The sequence below is a fragment of the Miscanthus floridulus genome, chromosome 10 (assembly GCF_019320115.1).
Source record: "Miscanthus floridulus cultivar M001 chromosome 10, ASM1932011v1, whole genome shotgun sequence".
Lineage (NCBI taxonomy): Eukaryota > Viridiplantae > Streptophyta > Magnoliopsida > Poales > Poaceae > Miscanthus > Miscanthus floridulus.
Window position 1 is genome coordinate 20,656,697 of NC_089589.1, and position 20,821 is coordinate 20,677,517.

The window sequence follows — 20,821 nt, forward strand, 5'->3', positions numbered from 1 at the left end:
AGTTGATTGAAATTATTAAAATTAATACCTTGATAGTTACCTTGATAATTACCTTGGTAGTTCGGTCTCTATTGCTGGTTCCATCCTTGATTCTACTGAGGACGAAAGTAGTTGTTGTTGTTGACAAAGTTCACATCCTCTTGGGTTTCAGGACAGTTGTTTCCTGAATGCCCAATGTTTCCACACACTTCACATGTCATGCAAGAATCATGAATATGCATGACTTCTTGCTTCTCATTGGCTCGATCTTCAAGCTTCTTCATCAGCAGGTCCATCTTAGCAGATAGCATGTCTACCTCTTTGAGTTGATACATACCTCCACCCCTCTTGCGAGTTTGAACACGTTCTTCATTCCAACCTTGATTGGAGGCCATCTTCTCCACAAGAGCTGTTGTAGCTAGTATGGTGAGTGACAGGAATGCACCTCTAGCAGCAGTATCCATAGTCTCACGAGTACTATTGGTCAACCCATGGTAGAAAGTCTGCATGAGTAGTCAATTCTCCATCCCATGATGAGGACATTCCGCAATGTAATCTTGAAAGCATTCCCATGCCTCAGGGACAGATTCATCATGTTGTTGCTAAAAGCTTGAAATTCTCCCACGCAGAGCATTGGTCTTGCCTGTGGGAAAGAACTTTGCTAGGAAGGCAGTGGAGCAGTTATCCCATGTAGTATTTCTATCTTTGTTCACGTAGAACCATTGCTTTGCCTTCCCCAAGAGTGAGAATGGGAAAAGGCGAAGTAGTATGGCATCTTGGGTCACTCCTTTGATGGTGAAAGTGCTACAAATCTCCAGAAAGTGTTGGAGATGTGCACTCACATCTTCATGTGCCTTTCCACAAAACTGGTTTGCTTGCACCATGTTGATGAGAGCTGGCTTGAGCTCAAATCCATTGTCTCCAACATTGACTGTTGGTCCAGTACGGATGTTGGCCGTAGTTGGAGCAGAGAAATCACGGAGAGTCCTGTTAGCCATGGCTTCAAATTCTGGTGTTAAGCTTCAGCTTATATGGTTGTCTTCCGATTTTAAAGCTAGAATTTCTTGAGTTTAGCTCTAGTCCTTCTGATTAATGCTTCTGGATCTTCAACGTAGTTTGTTGGAAGGTCAAAACCGGTCATACATTACGCTGCATAAGATACACAAGTAGACAAAACAAGGGTAACTTTGCTTGAGCAGAGGTCAATGGTTATCTTTGATCATATCAATAAGTATAAGTTTATCAATACTTCCTTTGCCTAGCTACCTTCCCCGGCAATGGCGCCAAAAATGCTTGTTGACATTTCTTAGCATCGCTACTAAGAACAGAGTTTTAAATCTAGTCCTTAGCAATAGCAGCTAGAAATGCTTGTTGGTATTTATTAACGTGTCACTTGTTTTTAAATAGCCACATATTATAAACCTATATCTCCTAACTTTACTAGGTTGTCATCCCTAGTGATGATATTAGAGATACTTATTGGTACTACATAGCACTACTACTAGAATAATACTAAACAATTCTTTATTAATTATGTGACTAGGAAGAATAAATAAATATATGAATGAAAAGGATCTGCAAGCGCACAGATAATATATTATTGCAACATTTTACCAGAGAGTATTTCAGGTATCATTATTTATATTTTTACCACAGGGAAGGTCTAGCATGGACATGTATTGATAACTTATACTATTGAAGGAGAAGTAAACCATAACCAATATTCTACTCATAATAGGGGTAAGTCATAGGATAATATATATATATATATATATATATATATATATATATATATATATATATATATATATATATATATGATGAGTATTGATCAATGATAATAATAAATCACTCAGAGTACTCCTTTCTATGGCATTAGCATGGTCAGGTAGAATATTAGAGGAATAATTCCTAAGTCATTCTTAATTACAAGTCAAAGCATACATTGATGTGTAATTATACCTAGTAATCATTGCTAAGATCATCGTCATATCTACACATAAGGGATATTACTAAGGAAGATTAAGAATAGAGCTTGCTCTTCCTTCATAACCGAACCCTACGTGAGCCTATATTCGGGGAGTGGACTACAAAGGACTCAACGAGAGTGTCACATCCGCGATCTACCACATGACCCAGAATATAGGGTGTATCCGCAGGTAAACAACGTATAAGCACCACGCTTACACAATGTCGACCACCCACCCATAGATCCTTAGAGTGAGTGCTATACGAACTTATGCATGAACATAATGATAATCCAACTATACTAAGCATATAATCAAAGTAGACCATGAACATTATAGCAAAGAATATGAATAAGATGAATACTGATATTGTCATAACAATTGTAACTAGCATATAAAAGTAATGGAGATACAAAAGAGAGAGGGGTACAAAGATTATACCAAACCACGCTCTTGATAAGATCAGGAATCCAAGCGAAGCCTGCTTGCCTCCCTTTAGACCTAGCCTAACTAGCTATGCCCTAGAATATGGTGGAGCTCTGAGGATGATTAGGGTTTCTATCTTCTCAAATGACTTATGCCTAGGGGGTGGCAGGGGCTGGTATATATGGCCCGGAGCATCCAATGTGAGCCCTTGGATCATAACCAACTTAAAGGATGGCGTAGATGCAAACTAGGAGGCGGGGAGAACTGACATAACTATGAGGTGCTGACAGGTGGGTTCTAGGGGTCGGGCAGCTAACAGGTGGGGGCGTCTCGCCCTCCGCTTCGGTGTGGAGTCCTCTCGAGTCTTCTAGAATCTTCTGGTGTCCGTTTCGCTAGTGGATAAGCGCAATTAAATTTGACATGTAGGTCCACCTTGATGGTTTTCTGGATAAACCCTAGTAGAGAATACAGATTCACCAAAACTCGTGGAATTTGTTAGTTTAAACCCTTAAACCTTCATTGGTGATTATATTTATGCCCTTATACATGTTATATTGATGGTTTATAAAGGTTGTTAACTACCGTCAACACTTGGGCACATTCCTCCGCTGCCCTGGTACAGACCAGTAGTGAGTGTCACTCGACGCTTCATAAGGTGGTGATTGTCGCCTGTTACGATGGTGCTGCCGGTAGGGACGAACGTTCTTGATCAGCTCTGATGCCTCCCGACATAGATCCGAGAGGTGGTGGCTCATGGAGTCCGCCATGGAACCGCAGGAGCCTTGACCATGGCTCATCTCCATCTTAGTCATAAGATGGATTTGCGCGAGGATGGCGCCCGGGTTCCCGACGGCGGACGAAATTCCCGACGACGTCGACATCCGCCGGTTGATTGTCAAGTTCAGAGATTATGCTGAGACGATTGCCGCCATTGTTGATGTGGAACAGCTCATCAAGGATGCCCCCCCTTTAGGAGTAGATTCCGTACCTCTTTGTAAAAGAAGGTGTAATAAAGTTTGGATTTTGCAGTTATTCGATGTCTCTGCAAATTGGATTCTCTGTGCGTGGTGATTGTTTGTGATGGTATGTAGCCCCCGAACGCTCGGGTGGGTCGGCGTGGCGCATCTGAGGGTTGGAGTCATGTCACAATCGTCATGAACCCGTAGGGTAGTTGACATCCTGAGACCATCTTTTGATTATGTGACAAGTTTTGTCGTGCACATATAGCCCCCGAGCAGTTTGCTCGGGCTTCATTCGACTGGTTATCATCGAACTTCAAGTGGCGTGCTGATCGGTTAGCATAGCTACGCCAATATTGGCATCATGACCCAAAGATATCTCGTGATACTTTCAGGGTCGAGATGCTTGAAGGTGTTTGTCACGTAGGACCTAAGGCTTTACTCAATCTAGGGAGAGAGCATGAGGCTTTGGTTCATAGTGAGTGTCGATCAAATTTGGGTGGTTCACCCTGACTCGTTTGGGGCAGAACAATATTGCTTGGAGCAAGTTCTTGTTCGGCATAGCTTGCGCACCTTTTCATTTCCCGTCTTTCTTTGTCTTTAGTGTTTGATGCTGGTTTAAGCTTTTAGACCAACTACCTAGGGATTATTCGACCAGAATGAAATGTCCTAGTAAAAGTCCATGCAAGGTCTTGTTAAGTCACTTATACCATTTCAAGGCCTATGAGACTTCGATCAGTGGAAGAAAAGGGGAACATGTATACAGTCCATAGGACGGCCTCTGTAGTTCCCTGATCGTAATGGTAGGTTAGTGTAACTTTCGATCATAACACTATAGATGTTCATAACTGGGTCAGTTTGATATAGCCAACCCCCAAGTGATTCGAGATATCCTCCTCGAGGTGCCCGGGAGGTATCGATATACATTTGCATCAAATGGATATATGTGAATTCTCGCAGAATGTAATGCAACTGAGAAAAACATGAAACAATAAGGGTGAATTAGACATAACTGATGGTTGTTGACTATTGTCCTGATGCTTGCTGAGTTCCTGCTGCCAGGCTATGCCCTCAGGGGTAGGAGTCACCATTGGATACATTCTTGTGACCCTTCACTGTCCATCTCGCTTGAGGGTAACCTCTTCGTCGATGAGGGGAGATCCATTTAGGTTCTCTATCCTGAACAATAGACGAGTCGGGAGCGATCGAATCCTTTGGCTAGCAAGAACATAACAAGACGACTGGTGCAGCTACATAGTTTTGCATGTAGGCCGATTCATAGAGTTTTCAGCCTTGCTTGGCTTGGGGGTGGTACCGGTTGTTCGGGCCCTCCCCTCGGGTGATCCGGCTTGGCAATCTGTTAGCTAATGAGGGTTCCCTTCTCGTTGAGGGAGGGACGATGGCCCCCTCTTACCCAGTGGCCATCGGCCATCAGATGCAAGTGTGCAGCTTGGATCGAGAGTATCCCGAAGCAGGGTCAGCTCTTGAGTAGTTGGCTGTGCTGTCCTGTTACCCTTTTCGGTTACGAAAAAGGTCTTAGCCTTTCATCGGTGGGGACCGTCCAAGTTTTGGCTGCTTGTCCGGTGATGATTCAGCGTTGGTGCCCTGTCGTACATGGGATGGCTTCAGTCATCGTCCCCGTCAGAGTCAGAGTTCTTGAGTAGCTAGTCGTAGTTATAGAGAAAACGATGGAAGGCCTCCAGATCAATGAGTCTGGATACGTCGGTGTCGTCCCACCAATCTTGTTGATCGGGGGTGCCATCGGTGTTGTTGCGGTCTGTCAGTTCCTGCGGCTGGTGTTCCTCCGTGGGAGGTTCGGTAGGGTTCCACCGTAGCCTACGAGAGTGTCTCGCCATGTGTTGTCATTGTATGCCCTGATCTTGTCAAAGATCGGGGGGGGGGTGGGGGTGAGGTATGGGTATTGGATCTGAAGTGAAGTCGAGATCCATGGTTTTGCTGATGCGAAAAGTGGGGACGACCTCACCTTCTTGTCCATCTTCAATGAAAAGAAGAGCATAACGCTTCAGGTATACCGTGAGGGCATCCGGTCTGGCATCCACAGCCTCCTCCAGCCCGGCGGTGAAAGCACGGATCTGGAGGGACTGTTCGCCTTCTTCGGTCGGCTCGGGTTCCTAAAGGCATAGGTCCCCGAATTGGTCGGCGATGAAGTCGAGCGTGCCGAAGTGATCCCCTTGCCCCGCCGCTCCTGTTCTAATTCATCGCCGATGTTGAAGATGACTCCCATCTGAAACATAAGATTAGTCTAAACGCGAAAGGCCCCTACCTGGCACGTCAACTATCGGATTATTTTGCTCTGGCAATATTCAGCAACGTGATCGCGTAGACGAAATCAGATGGTAACACACGAGACACAGAGATGTATACTGGTTCGAGGCACGGTGCGTGCTAAACCCTACTCCAGTGGTGCGGCTGCTCTTATATTCGTATGCTCAATTACAGGGGTTGTTGCTCCTAGCTACAAGGTAGATGGAATATGTGGAAGATTTAATCCCGTGCCTGAGGTCCCTACCCTCCTTTATATAGGCAGGAGAGGTAGGGTTACAGGGAGGGTGATCGGGCTAGCAGATTGTGTTCCTAGTTTGTTAGACGATATGTGCAACAGATTGATCCTAACTATCGTCCAGATACACCCGCCTTTGTTTGCCTTGATCCCCATGTTGGTTGATCGTGTCAGATCTTACGGGCTTCCTCCTTGATGGTTGTTGGGCCAATAGCTGGGTGGTAGTCATATATATGGGTGGTGCAGATACCCCTGGCCCATATCTCTGTAGCATACGAAACACCTGCAACATACCTCTAAAATATCTGAAACACTTGACACACACGCTTGCAACATGGGCTTTGAAGCGCAACATCTACTTGCTGCTTGGATGTAATGAAGGCTCGACAACGCGGAGTTCAACACCGTGGAGTGGTGCGGGCATGCCAGCGTGCGGGTGGCTGTACGGCCCCGGCGAGCAGTTGCGTGGCTCCAGCGATAGGGCAGGCGGGTGCGATATCTCATGACGAGGTGCCCCCACGGTGGAGGCGGCAGCGCCGCTCATGCCGAGCGACCCCCGCGCTGGAGAAGGTGAGCGGCGAGCGGGCGGCGTGGTTGAGTCGAGCGTGAAGGTCTGATGGCGCGGTGCCTAAGGCCGCGACAGGTGAGGAGGAATGGGGAATCAATATTTTTTATGAAGAAGTCATCCGAACGGACGGACGTCTTGAGGAGAGCATTACCGCGGTGGATAAGGCTGTGATGGGTGAGGAGTAGCAAGGAGTTGGCGTTTTTTATGGAGAAACCATCCGAACGGATGGATGCACTGAAAAGAGCATTATCGTTCTTTTTTACATAACATTGATAGTTGCATAGGTATTACTAAATAATGGATGACATATTGTTTGTGCAGCTGGCATAGTCCTGATACCTGTTCCGAGGCCTGCTCAGTTGCTTTTGACGGTTGCTCCGCGTTGACGTTGAGAGATTAGGAGGCAAACATGATTTCTAGTGATTATCGGATATCTCCGAAGAGACGATTTCTAGTGATTATGACTCAATTTCTTGGCATGTCAACTACCCTCCTTTCTTGAGATAAAAAAAACTACCCTCCTTTCTTTTGAATCAGAACCCAGCCAACGAACGAGCCAAACTATTTTGCAAGTCATTCTAATTCACAGAGAAACATTTTGAGCGAAAAATGAAATCCGGTATGTAGTAGAATCCAGAATGCTAGTAAGTGGGCCCTAAATTTTCTCTTAGTTATTCGATTGCTACAAAAAAAACCATTCCAAGTTTCCAACATGGTGTAGAGATGTGAAAGAATTATCACTTTTTCTCTCACTCACAACTAAAAAGACTAAAAAATGGATAATTTTTTGGTGCGACATTCTTTACTTGGGGTCGTCGTTCTACCAACAAGTGATCCTACGCGTGGCATGCCCTCTGCTCCCTTCAATTCACCCCGAGATGGGCCCACCCGGCATTGACCGCGTGCCTTAAAGGAAACCTCCCGTCCACTTTACTTCGTGAGTCGCGTCAATCACGCGCTCCCGGCTATTCCACGCCCCCTGCTTACCTTCTCTTCTCGGAAAAAAAACCCTAGCCAAGCTTGGAGCCTCAACACGCCGCCGCATGGATCCTCGATGCGCGGGCAACAATAGCTGTTGTGGTGTCGCTGCAGGGCCGACCGGAGCGCTCGGTCCCCTCCCGGCTAGTAGTGGCGCACGCACCCCCTCCATCTAGGCCAGCGGCGCTCAAATCCTTGGAGATGGTGCACCGATCTGTCGGAGAGGGGCGGCTCCAGCGTGGCTGCTGGGCCTCGACGACACCAACGCCGACGACGAGGCCACATCGGGCCGTCACTCCCTCCCTACCCTCAGAGGTCTGGGGCTCTCGCACGGAGGATCTCCATTCGAGCGGAGCAGCGAGGAGCACCACCGCGGAGGATCTACATTCGAGCACTAGGACTAGGAGCAGCGTGGGCTACCGCACTGTCACTGGTGAGTGGAGGATGACTCCACCACCCTTGTCCCTTGTCCAGGTACTACCTTGCAATTCTGTGTGTTTCGTAGACCATACCACCTAAGTCAGCAGTCAGCACCAATAAAAACTTGGTTGCCTACTTTGGAAATACTGCTGTTTGACTGGGTGAAGAAATATAATAGGGGTTTGCTCCTCTTCATAGATGAAGCAGATGCTAGTGAACTTTTAGTAGCATTGTTTTTATGTTGCCCTTAAGCACTAGGCACTAGGTTGCTACGATCAATTCACCATTATTCTTGATTCATGAAAGGTGTCAGTTACACATAGGTTTTGCTTGATGGTAGATAATGGTAACATTTGTTATTAGTTGTAGAAACACATTTAGAATTTTTGTGTCCGACTAAATGCATTGTGTGATAGAGGTTATTTCAATATTACTGACAAGCTTATTTTCTGCCAAAAGTAGCTTGAAACTGGAGATGAATGCAATCCAATAGCTATATTATGTTGCCTCTTGTGAGTTTGAATAGTGCCCGCTCCAAACTAATGTGAAACTTAAGTTGTAGGAACTTTTCACTCTGTATTCTCTTGCAAATTTTGATAGTTGGCATCACCAAATCTGATAGTTCCCATTTTCTGTGTGTTCTAATATTCGAAGATTTATAATGTGACCACACTGAGAGCTGCTTAAGATTCACCATCCTATGCAAGCCCAAAATTTACACTCCAACGCAGTTTCATCTCTGAAAGTGAATTTATTATTTCTGCTTGACCATTGTGCTGACAGATGATTTTCGTGCCAACTCCCTTCGACAATAGTGTAAACAACATCCAGGTCACGAAGCAAATTGGCATTCATACAATGCTGGTAAGTAATTTGTGTCCTCTGAACTTTATGAAAGAAAAAAGAGTAGAATGCTGGACTGCTGGTAGAATAAAACCATATTGCCTAATCTAGACAGAGAACAAGAAAATTGATTTCTAGGGACTCCACAGCTTACTCTACTATTGAGTTCGTGTTCTCTGCTAATCATGTGCAGTTGTCTTGAACCTTGGATGTTGGCCTCTGAATACCTTGATAGTTACTTGATCATGGTACAATGACTGATTCTACCATGCAGCACAATTGATTGTTCAATTTCAAAGCTGTGCGAAATTAGCCCTGCTATGAGCCTATGACCACCAATCTTTAGAAAAAAAATAGTTGGACTGCAAATTGATGTGAAACACGTGCTATGTGCCTTGGTTCTGTACTGCAGATTATAAGAGCTAGAAATATACCATTCAAGCACTACTCAATAACACTATGAAGGTGAGCAATTCTCAGAGTTAAGAACTATTTTCAATTATTTTAGAGCCAATGTAAAGGCCTGGGCGCCCAAGGTAGGAGGCCCTTGGCTCCTCAACTCGTAGCTAGAACCAGGTAACGGTGCCAGGGTTTTTGCCTGGCTACCGAGCAGCAGGAGATGAGATTAAGAATAGCAAAGGAAGGGTTTAGGGATAACTGTTCTTGCTTGATTCATTCAACTGAGTTCAGGGAGTACATATAGGAGCTCGGCTCCATTGATTCTAATGCCGGCCATTAACTTCTAACCGGCTATTAACTTCTAATCTCCTCAACTACTTCATAATTGCCTTAATGGCTAAAGCACCCAGCCGCCTAAGCCTCCTCGGGCTGCTCCTGGCCATGCGCGCCCTTGGGGGCTGCCCTGGCCGCTCCTCATGTCCGAGACCGGCGGCTGTAGTGTCGGCCCCACATGACATCTCTCCCCCCTTGGATGAGCAGCTCGTCCTCGAGCTGAAAGCTTGGGTAGCGGTCCTGGAAGCTGTCAACATCCTCCTAGGTGGCGGAGGCCGCAGGCTCGCCTTGCCAATGCGCCAGTACTTGATGAACGCCTTTGGCCAGCCGGGTGCGCGTGGCGTGTTTTGGGACCGGCTGCGCCGCACCATGGTGGATGGGCGGCAGGGCCGGGGGCGCTGCTGGCGGTGTGCCCATGAACTTCTTCAGAAGGCCCACGTGGAAGACGTCGTGTAGGCGAGCGTGGGGAGGAAGCTCAAGGCGGTAGGCGACGTCGTTGACGATGGCTGCGATGCGGTACGACCCATAGAACTGAGGCTGCAGCTTGCCTTTGGTGACCCCCTGAAGGGATGCTGCTGTTGGAGGCGGAGCCAAACCCAGTCCCCGACATTGTAGCGGACGTCGCGGTGATGTTTGTCATAGAAGCGCTTGTAGACGGCTTGGGCCTGCTCCAGGCGGGCGCGGGCATCCACCAACAGCTCGTCGGGCTTCGCCATGTTCTTGGCCACCGCGGCGACCTGGGTTTTGCCTGGTTCATAGGAACGGATGGAGGGCGGGTCACAACCGTAGACGATCTGGAATGGCGTCATCTTGAGCGTGGACTGGTAGGCGGTGTTGTAGATGTATTCCGCCTATGGCAGCCAATGCAGCCACTGGCGGGGGCGGTCGCCCATAAGTCAACGTAGATACATGACGATGACCTTGTTGGTAGCCTCGGTCTGGCCGTCTGACTATGGGTGGAACGCCATCGTCATGTGGAACTTGATGCCGACGAGGCGCATGAGCTCCTTCTAGAAAAGCGAAGTGAACACAGGGTCACGGTCGGAGATGATGGACCGTGGGATGCCGTGTAGACGTACGATGTCGGCGAAGAAAGCTTGTGCCACGGACTCTGCTGAGTAGGGATGAGCCAGCGGGATGAAGTGGCAGTACTTGTTGAAGCGATCAACAATGGTGAGGATGACTGACTTGCCGCCCACGCGTGACAAGGCCTCGATGAAGTGAAAGCCCTAGTTTGGTTTTGGATAATTGATGAAACCTAAGTACTAACCTATGTCATCTAGTGTGATCATGAGCTAGGTTGGTACATCCAAGTGTGGAGCATAGTGGCACTCAAGAGATGATGTTGACCACATGAAATGATGAGATGGCCACGTGATGATGAGCAAGTGCTCAACTTGGAAAAGAACAAAGAGAAAAACAAAACTCTATGAAGATCAAGGCAAAGGTATAATTAGGGATTTTGTTTCAGTGATCAAGACACTATAGAGAGTGTGATCACGTTTAGGGTAGATGGCCGTACTATTAAGAGGGGTTCTTAATTAGACAATTTGGTATCTAGTACCACTAGGTGTTGGACTTCATGCATTGCATTTAGGCCTAGTGCACATCGGAGAGCAAGCAAAAATATTTTTGAAAACATTTTGAGAAATGCTAACTTGATTCTAACATGTTTTGAGAAAACACTTTGAGAGTTAGCATCACTTGCGGGGAGTAGCTCGAGTTGACATGGATCAAATCGCGCAAAAGTTTGCAACTCGGTGAGCTAGTGGAGGTGCCTGGGTGGCACCGCCACCCCCTGTCCGGTTGCACCGCCCTTGGCAGTGCCCACTTGGGTTCGACAGAGAAGCAACCGGTGGGGTGGTCACCGACCATGGCTCCGGTGGCACCACCACTTTCACCCGAGGCTGGGGTTTCTGGACTTGGACGCAGGGGCTCACCGCCATGGTCACTGCCACTAGCACGGAGGTGCACCACCCTAACATTCTAGAGACTTGATTTCGGGGGCATGACTGGGATGGTCACCGCCACCCCTAGGGCGGTACAACCATCACCTGTCCAGTGCCCCAACAGCTAGTCAAAATAGCCATTGAGTCAACCGTTGGAGGGGCACCGCCACCCCTAGGGTGGTGGCACACCGCCCTGTCCGGTGCCCGCATAGAATCAGCTCCAAAGGGATAACGGCTCTATTTGCTTGTGTGGCAATAAATAGAGGGTGTGGCCAGCCTTGGCCACTCTCTTGGCACCTCATACACTTGTGCACACCCTTTGGAAGCTGAGCAACACACTCCACTCACTTGTTTACTTGATTTCATCATCTTGAGTGAGATTGGAGAGCCTCTAGTGCATTGCATTGAGTTGCATCATCTTGTGGCACTAGTTGGGTGATTTGGGCTGGTTGTGAGCTTGTTACTCTTGGTGTTTGCCGACACCTAGATGGCCTGGTGATTGGAGGATCATTGATCAGAGTTGGTGATTGTCTCTGGCCTTGATCGGTTGCTTGTGATGGGTCTTGTGCCTTCCCCGGTGGAGGGCCAAAGACAACTCTAGTAATTGCTCATGTCATTGACCTACCTCACTTGTGGGTAGGTTCTTGCGGTGTCCAAGTGTGTGGACGAGGTTCGTACAACACCTCTTAGCCGCCGAACCACCAAGAGTTGGTCAACACAACGGGGACTAGCGTGCCGGCAAGCACGTGAACCTCGGGAGAAAAATTGATTGTCTCTTGACCCTTGGTATTCTCCTGGTGATTTAATTGGTATTCATCTTGTGATTGGTTCACTCCTCTATGCGGTGGTATAATCCTCCTACACACTCGTTTACAATCCCGCAAACTAGTTTGTAGCAAGCTCTATAGTGTTGCTAGAATTGAGAGCTTGCTTTGTAGCTTGAGATCATCTAGTGGAGCTCTTTAGTGTAGCAAGTGTGAGAGCTCTTAGTGAGTAGTGACTTAGCCATTTGTGTGCCTAGTGATTATAGTAACTAGAATTGTTGGATAGGTGGCTTGCAACCCTTGTAGAGCTAGAGGAAGTTTGCATTTCTCTATTAGTCACACTAATCAAATTGCTCTAGTGATCTTGTAGATTTTTAAATAGGCTATTTACCCCCCTCTAGCCATATTAGGCACTTTTCTCATCTCGAGGCTACGCCCGGGGATTGGCTGCCTGCTCGGCTGGTCTTCTACTTTCTGACCCTGGCACCATGTGACTACGTCATCTACTATCAGGCTCGGGGACTAGTTGTGGGGGTATGCCCCCCGGTACCCACAAGACAAGACATGGGCCGCACCATCAGAGGTGGCCCAGCCCTCAAGATCAAGGCGTGCACGGCGCTGCTCGGCGTACACCGCAAGCTATTGTATAGTACCAAATAGGATACTTCCCTTGTAACCCTACCCCTCCAGAGTATATAAGGAGAGGCAGGGGTCATCTACATACAACGCAAGATCAATACAATACACCAAAGACATGGGACGTAGGGTATTATGTCGATCAGATGGCCCGAACCTGTCTAAATCGTTGTCTCTGCGCCTTGTGTCACCATCCGGTTCCTGATTACGCACACCCCCACCGACAAATCTACCATCACGGGATACCCCTTGGTGGACTGCCGAGCATATTCTATTGACACATCCTAAGAAGGGCATGATGAGTACATCTAAGGCATTTGAGTTGTTGCACATGGACTTGTTTGGACCAACCACATACACTAGCATTGGTGGAAACAAATATGGATTTATGATTGTGGATGACTTTACTAGATATACTTGGGTGTTCTTTCTTGTTGACAAGAGTGATGTATTTTCAACCTTCAAGACATTCATCAAGAGAATTCAGAATGAGTTTGAAACAACTATCAAGAAAGTGAGAAGTGACAATGGAAGTGAACTCAAGAACACAAGAGTGATGATTTGTGAGATGAGTTTGGGATTAGACATCTATTTTCGGCCAAGTACACTCCTCAATCAAATGACCTAGTTGAGAGGAAGAATAGAACCTTGATTGACATGGCAAGATCAATGTTAAGTGAGTACAATGTGAGTCATTCGTTTTGGGCCGAAGCAATCAACACGGCTTGCTACTATAGCAACCACCTCTATTGTCATTCTATGATGGAGAAGACACCATATGAGCTCTTGAATGGAAGAAAGCCCAACACTGCATATTTTTGGGTTTTTGGTTGCAAATGCTACATATTGAAGAAAGGCACAAGATTGAGCAAGTTTGAGAAGAAATGTGATGAAGGTTTCTTGCTTGGTTACTCAACTACTAGTAAAGCTTATAGAGTTTGGAATCTGGCTAGTGGTACTCTTGAGGAGGTGCATGATGTTGAATTTGATGAAACCAAGGGTTCCCAAGAAGAAGATGAGAATCTAGATGATGTGAGAGGCACTCAATTGGTCAATGCAACGAAGAATATGGATATTGGTGATATAAGGCCAAGAAAGGTGATTGAAGTTGAAGATGACAAAGATCAAGTGCTCTCTAACTCAAATGTGTAAGTTGATACAAGTCAAGCTAGTTCATCATCTCAAATGGAAAATCAACAAGTGGCTAGTACATCATCTCAACCAAATGATCAATCAAATGCAAGCAATCAAGTGTAAGTGCTCCAACCAACAAATGTTGCAAGAGATCATCCTTTGGATTCTATAATTGGAGATATCTTAAGAGGTGTACAAACAAGATCAAGATTGGCATCATTTTGTGAACACTTCTCATTTGTGTGTTCCATTGAACCTAATAAGATAGATGAAGCTTTGTTGGATGTTGATTGTGTAAATGCTATGCATGAAGAGCTAAACAACTTCACAAGAAATCAAGTATGGGAGTTAGTTGAGAGGCCTAAGGATCATAATGTGATTGGAACCAAGTGGGTCTTTCGGAACAAGCAAGATCACGATGGGATAGTTGTAAGGAACAAAGCAAGATTAGTGGCTCAAGGTTACACTCAAGTTGAAGGTCTTGACTTTGGAGAAACATATGCCCTGGTTGCAAGATTGAAAGCAATTAGAATCTTGTTAACCTATGCTTGTGCCCATAACATCAAGTTGTACCAAATGGATGTGAAAAGTGCATTTCTAAATGGGTACATCAATGAGCTTGTGTATGTTGAGCTACCTCCTGGTTTTGAAGATGAGAATAAGCCCAACCATGTTTGCAAGCTAACAAAGGCATTGTATGGTTTGAAGCAAGCACCTAGAGCATGGTATGAGATATTAAGGGATTTCCTACTCTCTAAGGGATTTAAGATGGGAAAGGTTGACACCACTCTCTTCACCACGAAACTAGACAATAACTTGTTTGTGTTGTAAATCTATGTTGATGACATCATATTTGGATCAACCAATCAAGACTTTTGTGAGGAGTTTGGAAAGATGACAGCAAGTGAGTTTGAGATGTCCATGATTGGAGAGCTTAGTTACTTCCTTGGTCTTCAAATCAACCAATTGAAAAATGGCACATTTGTGAGTCAAAGCAAGTACATCAAAGACATGCTCAAGAAGTTTGGAATGGATTATGCTAGAGCTAATAGTACACCAATGGGGACAAATGGAAGCTTGGATAGTGATGCTAGTGGCAACATGGTGTTTCAAAAGATGTATTGGTCTATGATTGGAAGCCTACTCTATGTGACCGCATCAAGACCGGATGTGACGTTTAGTGTATGCATGTGTGCTAGATTCCAAGCTTCACCAAGAGAGAGCCATTTGAAGACAACCAAAAGAATATTGAGGTACTTGAAGCATACACAAAATATTGGATTGTGGTATCCCAAAGGAGCCAGATTTGAGTTTATTGGATATTCGGACTCCGATTATGTGGGATGCAAAGTTGAGAGAAAGAGCACATCGGGCACATGTCAACTATTGGGAAGATCACTTGTATCTTGGTCATCAAAGAAGCAAAATAGTGTAGCACTTTCAACCGCCAAAGCGGAGTACATTTCGGCCGGTAGTTGTGCACAATTACTTTGGATGAAGACTACTTTGAGTGATTTTGGAATCAAGTTCAAGCAAGTGTCATTACTATGTGACAATGAGAGTGCAATCAAGCTCACCAACAATTCGGTTCAACATTCAAGAACAAAGCACATTGATGTCCACCATCATTTCATAAGAGATCACCAACAAAAAGGGGACATTTGCATTGAAAGTGTGGGCACCGATGATCAACTTGCTGATATATTCACCAAGCCACTTGATGAGAAGAGGTTTTGCAAGCTAAGGAATGAATTGAACATACTTGACTTCTCCAATATGTGTTGATGCACACCACATATGACATGCCCCTCCTTCGAGCAAAGCAAGGTAAAGTTGATTGAGATGTCATTCATCCATTGCTAAGGACTTGTTTAATGCATCTAGTCATTCCTCACATGTCTTAGGCTCATTAATGAAAATCAAATGAATTGGATGCTTGTATGGTACCACTATTGCTTGTATGCTTGAAATGATCTAGTGGTAGCATATGACATGTTTGTGGGCTTGTGAACCTAGTGTTTAATCTAGAAAATGAGCTATAAGTGTTTAACTCAACATGGTGCATGATAACCCTTATTTGGAGGTGTGAAAAAGCTTGCCCTTGGATCAAACTGAATTAAATATCTTTTGCAAGTGATCTAGATTGAACCAAATTGGTAAAATGATCCTTATTTTACATGGCTTCACCCCAACCTATCTAAAATTTGAGCTCACCTTTTGTGCTAATTGTTGACAAAGGGGGAGAGAAATTCACAAAGATAGTAAGATAAGGGGAGCAAACAAACAAATGAAATGTAAGGAAATCAATTATATTTGAAGCACACAAGCAGGGGGAGCAAGCTCACAAACTTGTATGTTGCATTTGAATGTGCATTACATATGGTTGCTTGCATGGCACAAGTTCTTAAATTCCCTATCCATGCTTGTGTGGTGTATGCTAGATCATAGAAAATGATTGATGAAATGAAAAACTAGCATGCATAGGATAGCTAGATATTCCTTGAACTTTTACAAGTGGTACTAGAACCTTGCTTCTAATGTTGATCTCATGAGGTATCTAGTTTGTCTTTGTTTTTCAAGTGAAATCTAGCAAATCATGGTGCTAAGGATGGTGTTAAAAATGCAACTCCAATTGGTATCACGCTTCAAAGGTTAACTCTTTACACTTTAGCATCTTTGGTAGTAATTACTCTCCCATAATTCTAATCTATGCATATGTGCGAGCTTCAAACCAAACACTCTAGCACATATGTAGGGGGAGCTAATACTACCAATTCAGGTTTGTTGTACTTGTCCAAATTCATTTACACATGGTAAAATATGATTGGGCAAGCAACATGAATCCAAAAAGATTTTATTGAATATCTTTGTAAAGAGGTTGTCATCAATTACCAAAAAGGGGAAGATTGAAAGCCCTAGTTTGGATTTGGATAATTGATGAAACCTAAGTACTAACCTATGTCATCTAGTGTGATCATGAGCTAGGTTGGTACATCCAAGTGTGGAGCATAGTGGCACTCAAGAGATGATGTTGATCACATGAAATGATGAGATGACCACATGTGATGATGAGTGCTCAACTTGGAAAAGGAGAAAGAGAAAAACAAAACCCTTTGGAGATCAAGGCAAAGGTATAATTAGGGATTTTGTTTTGGTGATAAAGACACTATAGAGAGTGTGATCACGTTTAGGGTAGATGTCCGTACTATTAAGAGGGGTTCTTAACTAGACAATTCGGTCATCTAGTGCCACTAAGTGTTGGACTTCATGCATGGCATTTAGGCCTAGTGCACATCGGAGAGCAAGCGAAAATATTTATCGAAAATATTTTGAGAAATGCTAACTTGGTTCTAACATGTTTTGAGAAAACACTTTGAGAGTTAGCATCGTTTGCGGGGAGTAGCTCAAGTTGACGTGGATCGAATCGCGCAAAAGTTTGCAACAAGGTGAGCTAGTGGTGGTGCCTGGGTGGCACCGCCACCCCCTGTCTGGTGGCACTGTGACCCCTAGGGCGGTGCCCACCTAGGCTCGGTAGACAAGCAACCGGTGGGGTGGTCACCGGACACGGCTGTGTGCACCGCCACTCGCACTGCGGTGGCACCACCATGGGCTGTCCGGTGGCACCACCACTTTTCACCCAAGGCTGGGGTTTCTAGACTTGGACGTAGGGGGTCACTGCCATGGTCACCGCCACTAGCAGAGCAGTGCACCGCCCTAATATTCCAGAGACTTGATTTTGGGGGCACGTCTGGGATGGTCACTGCCACCCCTAGGGTGGTGCCACCGTCACCTGTCCGGTGCCCCAATAGCTAGTCAAAATAGCCATTGAGTCGACCATTGGAGGGGCACCGCCACCCCTAGGGCGGTGGCACAACGCCCTGTCCGGTGCCCACGTAGAATTAGCTCCAAAGGGGTAACGTCTCTATTTGCTTGTGTGGCTATAAATAGAGGGTGTGTCTGGCCTTGGCCACTCTCTTGGCACCTCATACACTTGTGCACACCTTTTGGAAGCTGAGTAACACACTCCACTCACTTGTTCACTTGATTTCATCATCTTGAGTGAGATTGGAGAGCCTCTAGTGCATTGCATTGAGTTGCATCATCTTGTGGCACCAGTTGGGTGATTTGGGCTGGTTGTGAGCTTGTTACTCTTGGCGCTTGCCGACACCTAGACTGCCTAGTGATTGGAGGATCATTGAGCGGAGTTGGTAATTGTCTCCGGCCTTGATTGGTTGCTTGTGAGGGGTCTTGTGCCTTCCCCGGCAGAGCACCAAAGGCATCTCTAGTAAATTGCTCGTGTCATTGAGCTACCTCACTTGTGGGTAGGTTCTTGTAGTGTCCAAGTGCGTGGACGAGGTTCGTGCAACACCTCTTAGCCGCCGAACCACCAAGTGTTGGTCAACACAATAGGGACTAGCGTGCCGGCAAGCACGTGAACCTCGAGAGAAAAAAATGGTTGTCCCTTGCTCGTTGGTATTCTCTCAGTGATTGAATTGGTATTCATCTTGTGATTGGTTCACTCCTCTATGTGGTGGTATAATCACCCTACTCACTCGTTTATATTCCCACAAACTAGTTGTAGCAAGTTCTTTAGTGTAGCTAGATTTGAGAGCTTGCTTTGTAGCTTAAGATCATCTAGTGGAGCTCTTTAGTGTAGCAAGTGTGAGAGCTCTTAGTGAGTAGTGACTAAGCCATTTGTGTGCCTAGTGATTATAGTAACTAGAATTGTTGTATAGGTGGCTTGCAACCCTTGTAGAGCTAGAGCAAGTTTGCATTTCACTATTAGTCATACTAATCAAATTGCTCTAGTGATCTTGTAGATTTTTAAATAGGCTATTCACCCCCCTCTAGCCATATTAGGACCTTTCATGAAGTCCATCCCAATGTCCATCCTCATGGACGTCGGCATGGGTAGAGGGAGGAGCAGGCCTACTGGGTGTAGATGCTCTGATTTGTAGCGCTGGCAGGTGGCGCACACGCGGATGAAGTCCTAGACCACCGCCCGCAGGTTGGGCGAGTGGAGTCACGGCGGAGACAATGGAGCGTGCGCTGGACTCCTTCATGGCCATCGTTGTGAACTACGGCGAGGAGCTCCTGGAGGAGTGGGGCTCCAAGCAGGATGTAGAGGTGCCCCTAGAACGCCATCAAGCCATCGACGATGGACCAGGGAGCCGCACGCTGGTTGGAGGCCATCTCTTCATTGATCGCGTCCAGCGCGGGATCCTGATCATTGGCCTGGCGAAGTCGCTCGATGAAGTCGGAAGCGTAGACCAAAGAGGGCCAAGATCGGTGCTTCCTCGGTGTCACGGCGGGATAGGGCATCGGCCACCAAATTGGTGCTGCCCACCTTGTATTCCACGAAGAAGTCGAACCCCAATAGCTTGCCCATCCAATGATGCTGTGGAATCATGGCCAAGCACTGATCCAAAAGGAACTTGACACTGAAGTGATCTGTTCGTACGAGAAATCGGTGACCCCAGAGGTACGGATTCTAGTGGCGGATGGCGAGCACCAGCCCGATAAATTCCTGTTCATACGTCGCCAGGGACTGGTGCCGAGGCACGACGGGGCGACTAAAGAACGCCACAGGGTGTTGGTCTTGGAGGAGAATGGCCCCGAATCCGTGTGTCGAGGCATCGAACTCAACAACGAATGGCTAAGCGAAGTCAGGCAGGGTCAGCACTGGCGCCGTCGTGATGGTTGTCTTGAGGGGGGTGAAGGTCATGCTCGCCGCCTCGGACCAGGTGAACCCATCCTTCTTCAGCAGTGCCATCAGGGGGGCGGTGATGGCGCCAAAATCCTTGATGAACTTGCGGTAGTATCCCACAAGCCCAAGGAAACCACGGACCACACACGCCAAGTTGGGCAGTGGCCAGTCAGCGACAGCTTGGACTTTCTTAGGGTCCATGGCCACCCCTTTGGCTAAGATGATGTGCCCCTAGATAGGCAATGGAGTCAATGCCAAAGGTGCAATTGGACCTCTTAACGAACAGGCGGTGTTGATGGAGCACGGTGAGGACGGTGTGGACATAGCGAAGATGCTCGGCCAGGGAGGCGGTATAGATCAAGATGTCGTCGAAGAAGACAAGGACAAAGCGATGTAGGAATGGGCGCAGAATGTCCTTCATCAGCGCCTAGAACGTCACCGGGGCGTTGTAGGGCCCAAATTGCATGACGAGGAACTCATAGAGGCCGTCGTGAGTCTGGAACGCCGTCTTCTCCACGTTGGCTAGGTTCATGCGAACCTGATGATAGCCGGAGCGGAAATCCAACTTGGTGAAGAACCGGGCGCCGTGCAACTCATCCAATAGTTCATCGACCACCAGAATCGAGTAAGGCTTCCTTGACCGTGATGGCATTGAGGGCACGGTAGTCGACGCAGAAGCGCCATGTGTCATCCGCCTTTTTCACGGGCAAGACCGGGGATTAGAACACCGAGGTGCTTCACTAGATGAGCCCTTAGGCCAGCATGGTTGTGCACTGGCGTTCCAGCTCGTCCTTGTGGGAGGTGGGGTAGCGGTAGGGCCTGACTGCCATGAGCATGGACCTCGAGATGAGGTTGATGCAGTGGTCCCAGGATCGAGGCGGCGGCATGCCAGACGGCTCGGTGAAGATGGTGGCAAATTCATCCAGAAGGGCTGGCAGGAGATCATCGTTGTTGTAGGCCCGTAGAGCAGGACTGGAGGGTCCGGCCATGCCCTTCCAGCACACTGGTGATCTCGGCGCCAGAAGGACATGGTGAGCGCGCCGAAGTCCCATAGGATCAGCCCGAGGGAGGCTAGCCACTGTGTTTCAAGAACGACGTCATAGCCGGACAGGGGTAGTGTGAAGAAGTCAGTGGCGAAGTGTTCGTCGTCGATGGAGAAAGTGGTGGTGTGGTACAGGCCAGGGCATGGCATGCGTTCCCCGTTGGCCACAGTGACCTTAATGTTGCCGTGGGGAAGA

At 46.8% G+C, this 20,821-nt stretch overlaps 1 non-coding gene across 1 annotated transcript; it reads left to right on the forward strand.

Moving 5' to 3' along the window:
• The first annotated feature begins 504 nt into the window (after positions 1-504).
• LOC136490305 (small nucleolar RNA R71) lies at positions 505-613 on the forward strand. Its single transcript, XR_010767595.1, has one exon. It is a non-coding gene; the product is annotated as a small nucleolar RNA R71 (small nucleolar RNA).
• The last annotated feature ends 20,208 nt before the right edge of the window (positions 614-20,821 follow it).